The 5,971-nt window shown below is 44.9% G+C and overlaps 1 pseudogene; it reads right to left on the reverse strand.

The window, feature by feature from the left end:
• LOC103731377 overlaps positions 1-2,416 on the reverse strand; it is a 10,145-nt pseudogene extending 7,729 nt beyond the window's left edge.
• Positions 2,417-5,971: the final 3,555 nt, after the last annotated feature.

Here is a 5,971-nt window from a genome sequence, read left to right on the forward strand (position 1 = left end):
ACCAAATCCCCTGTGTCTGACCCCAGCACACTCTTCCTCACTTCCCTCCTCTTACAGATCTTGGCTCTGTGTCTGACTAATCTGTGTGACCTTGGGAGTTCAACTTTTCTGAACTTCATTTTTTAAATCAGTAAAGCAGGTTCAGTAACACCCAGGCACTGGACATATGGGGAGGAGAGCAGAGGGGTCTCTGATGACATGGAGGGACATAAATAATCAGGTAAGGAAATAATATACAAGAATCTCACATGGTGGTGAGTATTGTGGAGAAAATCAAGCATTCTTACCAAGGGTATAAAGATCCCACTGAACAGACAGATGTTCTGTGATTGTGGATGGAGAGCTTAAGATTGTAAAGGTAGAACTGGGGGTATAGCTCAGGGGAAAAGCTTGTGCTTAGGCCCTGGGTTTAATCCCATATACTCTACCCCCTGCCCCCCAAAAAAGAAAGAAAAAGGTTGTTAGCCTAAAAATTCTCAAATTAATTTAAAATATAATATCAGGGACTAGAGAGATGGCTCAGCAGTTAAGAGCACTGACTGCTCTTATAGAGGACCAAAGTTCAATTCCCAGCACCCACATGGTGGTTAACATCCATCCAGAATTCCAGTTCCAGGGGAATCCGATGCCCTCTTCTGACCTCTTTGGGCATTGCCTGACACAGGTGCATTTACATACATGTAGGCAATATACCCATACACATCAAATAAGAATAATAAAATATTTTTTAAAATAATATATAATATCAAACACTAATGAAAAGTTCACATGGATTTCTCTCTTCGTGAGCTCAAGAAGCTTATTCTGAAATTTAGATGAGCCATTAAAAGTCAATGGACTGGTGAGTCAGTTTTAAGGAAAAATACAGTTGGAGGACGTTATGAGAAATTAAAGCATCAGACAAAACAGTCATGATTAATAACTTTAACATGTGGTTTTACTGGAGAAACAAATAAATGGACCAAAAGATCATAATAAAATGCTCAAAGGAAGACCCATGAAGATAGGGAAGCACAGTATGTAGTGAAGGTGGCATCATAAATCAATGAGCCAGTCCCATGGACAGTGAAAGTGGCCACTATATGGAGAAAAGGGAACCTGGGCCTGTGTTTTATGCCAAAGATGGTGCAGGTTTGGAAACCTAAACATGAAAGATGCAAAATGTAAAAATAAAATAGAACTAATACAAAAATATGAGAGAATAGCATTGCAGAGTGACAGGAGTGCAGTGTGTAGGGGGTGGGGAGCGGAGCTCACATAGCCCAGGCTGGCCTTGAATTTGGTATTCAGCAGAGGATGAACTTCTTGCCTTTTATCTCTTAAGTGCTGGAGTTATAGGTGCACACTGCCATGCCCAGCTCTTTTTTGTAGGATGCATAGGAAAGCATTTTTTATTTATTTTTATTTTATGTGTGTATGAATGTTATGCCTGCATGTATATAAGTGCACCTGTGTCATGTAGTGTCTGCAGAGGACAGAAGAGGGTGTCGGATGTCAGATCCCCTGGAACTGGAGTTACAAACCACTGTTAGCCACCATGTGGGTGCTGGGATTTGAACCCAGGTCTTCTATCAGAACAGTCAGTGCTCTTAACTGCTGAGCCAGTAGCCCCAGCTGGCCTGGCACTTGCTATGGAGACCAGGCTGGCCTCAAACTCACAGAGATCCACCTGCCTCTGCCTCCCAAATGCTGAGATTAAAGACATGCACCACCATGCCTGGCCTAGGAAAGCATTTCTTTTTTTTTTTTTTCTTTTTGGTCTTTTTGAGACAGTGTCTCCCTGTAGCTCCAGCTGTCCTGGAACTCACTATGTAGACCAGGGTGGCCTTGATCTCCCAGAGATCTGCCTACCTCTGCCTCCTAAGTGCTGGGATTAAAGGCGTGCACTACCACGCCAGGCAGAAAGCATTTCTTTAACAGGATGCACACTCCATAAGGTGCAGGGCCCATAGACTTCTTACTTTGTAATGAAGAATTTCTTTCTGTATGAAGGTAAGGAAGAAATCACAGTCTGGGAGAAAACATCTGCAGTGCCTACTGCCACTGCTACCATCACGCTGAGCAGACCCCAGGAAGAGGCTATGGAGCAGGCCTGCCAGGTGGTTTTCCCTGTTTTCATCTGGGAGGGGCAAAAGCTCTGAAAGACACAGCAGAGGACTCTCCAGGGCCAGCAGCCAGGTTTTCTGGTCAACCAGCCAAGCCTGCCTTATAGCCAAGGGTGAGCCGGTTCAGCACTCACTAAAACTCAAGTGACCAATTTCAATCCTGACCAGGTTCCAGCCCAGGCCCTGAGCACCAGCCCAGTAAGGCGTGTGGTAAAATGGACAAATTACCCTGACGAGCTCCAATTTTCACTCTCCAGGAGCAATTCCCTGCAGGCCTGTTCCAGAGTGCAAGTGTGAAATGCTGCCTTCATGGTGGATTACTAGTCTAAAGAAAGCTGTCACCTCCGGCTGAGGGGGACATAGTATTGCTAATTCCTTACTATGTTCAGCCTGTGGCCCAAGCAACATGTCTTGTTACCTCTGTCCCTGTTTCTATGAATGAAAAGCCTGAATCAATGTTGTGGGCGTGTTGGAGGGAGATGTCAAAGAATTTATGGACATGTTTGAAACTCACTACAGGAAGCCACCATCACAGATGCTTCAGAGAGTGGGACAGTCACCTACAAAAGCATGGTTTCTGAAACTTTGTCTTCTCACAGAGGAGGACTGCAGTGTGCTACTTACTCCTGAGGGAAAGAGAGGGTGAGGGTAGTAAGATTCATAGCTAATATTTATGGGGTGCTCTGTCTTGGAGATCATCCCAAGTTTGTGCAATTCACTTGGGAACTGACTGTAAATAGAATGTCCACAGAATGACAGTGTTGAGGGAGTAAGCAGTCATATCTTCATGGTAGGTGAGGGTTGAGGGAGTGACCTTGTTAGAAGGGTGGGGAAGGGTTTCATCAAGAAATTCCAGTGAAAGGCAAAGACACTGAGAGTGAATGGGCAGAACTGGGGCCTAAGAACAGTCTGGAAGTGTAAACTGGATGCTTGGCTCATAGGATCCAGGAGGCAGGGCTGCTATGGCGTTTCAGCAGAAGAAGGCATAACCTCTGGTACTTAAGATGTCCTGGTGTCCTTGGGCTCAGGCCTGAGACCCAAGCTCTCCTTAGACTGTAACACCATCTGGTCTTGGTGTGGTTGCCCTATTGGGCTCTGATGTTTGCCTGTTTCTCTAGCTGCCTCTGCCCACCTCCATCAGCCCCCTGGCTTCACACAGTTCCGTAGGACTTGTGAGTCCCCCAGGTCTGAAATTCCTTGGCTCCCTTACCAGTTCCTTTCTGGGATCAAGTTTAATGACATTTGTTACCATAGTGTATTTTCTGTTTGAATTATTTGCTTAGCATATTACTTCCATCATAAAATAAAATGGGGGCAATTTTTTCTTTCAGTAAAATGACTAATTACTATTTTCCAAAGCCCTTGCATGTCACTCACTGATGTTTGAGAATTCAAACATTAAGTCCAAGAACATAGTAGGGGTAGAATACATTTGCTCCCCTATTCCCAGTCCTTTGTAGGGACTTGGAGCCATGTGACTAGTTTCAGTCAATGGGACATGAGAAAAAAACAACAAAAGTCACCTTTGCACTGTGCTCAATTCTACAGCTTCTCTTCCTCTGTTTCAGCCATCAAGGCTACCAGGGAAACCACATGTTCTGGAAGACATTGCTATCCAATGTTTGCTCCTTCTGTTAACCGCTGCCTTTCTGTTCTGCCACTATTACGAGGTTATGGGCTGATCTGATGCTGTCTGGTGATGTGGCCTATTCCAGTTAGCTACTGCTTTCTGACAAACCACCCCCAATGCCACGGCTTTAAGCAGCACCCAGTTGCTTTGCATGTGACTCTGCAGTCTGGGCTGGCTTCCGCTGGACAGCAGTTCTGCAGGTCTTGGCAAGGTTATTAATGTGGCTGTGTTCATCTGGTGAGCAGGCCAAGGGCTGGGCTTGGCTGATCTCTCTCTCTCTCTCTCTCTCTCTCTCTCTCTCTCTCTCTCTCTTAGTTTCATAATGTCTCTCCATGAGCTCACACCAGTAAACTAGTTGGACTTCTTACATGGAAAGGGGTTCAAAACTCCCCAAATGCCAAGACTTCTTAAAGCTTAGTGCCAGGACTGGCACAATGTCCACTGTAACTTTTTTTATAGTATATGTGTATTTTTAATGTTTACACACATACACCACAGTGCTGCTGTGGAGATCAGAGGGTAACTTTCAGGAGTTGGTTCTTTCCTTTCAGTATGTGGATTCCAGTAATCAAACTTGGGTTTTCAGGCTTGGTAGAAAGTGCCTTTGCCTACTGAGTTCTCTTGCTGGCCTATCATAGTGTGTCTTTATTGGTTAAAATAAATCACAGGTCTAGCCCAAACTCAGGAGGGGCATTCTACAAGGACATAAATACTAGAGACTTGGTTCATTGGGGCCCTCTATGTAGCACTGCTGTTGCCCTTTTCTGACCAATGTAAACCCTTGTGGTCTCCATGTGGGAGAATGTGTCACAGGTGCTGAATGTATAACCCATAATTTTTTGGAATGTGGTCATGTCAATGGCAACCAAATATTGTATTTGTCTTTTTAGAAAATAGTTAAAAATTTTAAATCCAGTTTTAAAAAAAAAAACAGCTATCCACTTTGGAAAGCAAAAACTTAATCATGAGTTTTAGAGTTAAAAACCAAGGAACCTCAGGGGTTGGAGAGATGGCTCAGTGGTTAAGAGCACTGACTGCTCTTGCAGAAGACCCAGGTTCGAATCCTAGCACCCACATAGGGGCTAACAACCATCCGTAACTCCAGTTCCAGGGGTTCTGACACCCTCTTCTGCAGTCTGAGGGTACTGCATGACATGGATGCACTTACATACATGCAGGCATAACACTCATACACATAAAATAAAAATAAATTGATAAAAAAATTTTAAAACAAACTGGGCGTGGTGGTGCATGCCTTTAATCCCAGCACTTGGAAGGCAGAGTCAGACAGATCTCTGTAAGATGAAGGCCAGCCTGCTCTACATAGTGAGTTCCAGGACAGCTGGGGCTACAGGGAGACCCTCTCTCAAAAAGACCAAAAAAAAATTTTTTTTAACTAAGTAAGTTCAGATGCTAAAATAATTTTCAGAGTTTTGTAAATAGGTTACATGCTAGCTATAACTCACATGTAACATATAACCAGGGAAAAATCAAGCTGCCACAGGATTTATTCTGGGTTTATTCAGAGATAAAATTTTGTGAGAAGGCAGTAGCCCTGTGGCAGAGATTAGAGATGACCCTGGCTACCTCTGACATCAGAGCATCTCTGATCCCTGCTGTGTCTACACAGAGAGAGGCCAGAGGACTGTCCCAGGCAACACTGCAAATGAGTCTGCAGAGCAGGACATTTGGGCTTGAAGACTCTTAAGATGCTTTCCAATATAAGAATGGAATCCTGTGAGAGTAACAGGGCTGTGAGACTCCATTCCTGAGCCTGGCTGGGGGAAGGATCAGGATTTGAAAGCAGGCAGGTGTGCATCCTTGGCCTGGGGCCAGGGGAAGGAACCCCCAGGTTTATTTTAGCTATCAGGGGCTGAAGCCGAAGGCAAGTGCCTCCGTTTCTAGGTTATTTTTCCAGGCTTCTTTCCTTTGTAGCTCTTGTCACAGGAGACCACAGGGCGAATGTAATAAGGTTCATAGAGTGCCACTGGGAGGGCAGGAAGTATATAAGAAGCCAGGGACCATTACAGATGAGAGGTAAGTGGGACCCTGACAGCCATGTAACTGTGACTATCTAGCCAGCTGACCACACCAATAATAGGTCCAATAACCTAACCAGGCCTGACAGAGCCACCATCAGCTGCTCAGCTGCTCCAGAGAGCGGATAGCACTTCTCTAGCCTTACTGGCCCGGGTGGATTTCTCCTTGTTCTTGGGCTGAAGCAGAGGGTTACTTA

Source organism: Nannospalax galili, unplaced genomic scaffold (genome assembly GCF_000622305.1).
Source record: "Nannospalax galili isolate Female #2095 unplaced genomic scaffold, S.galili_v1.0 scaffold294, whole genome shotgun sequence".
NCBI classification, from domain to species: domain Eukaryota; kingdom Metazoa; phylum Chordata; class Mammalia; order Rodentia; family Spalacidae; genus Nannospalax; species Nannospalax galili.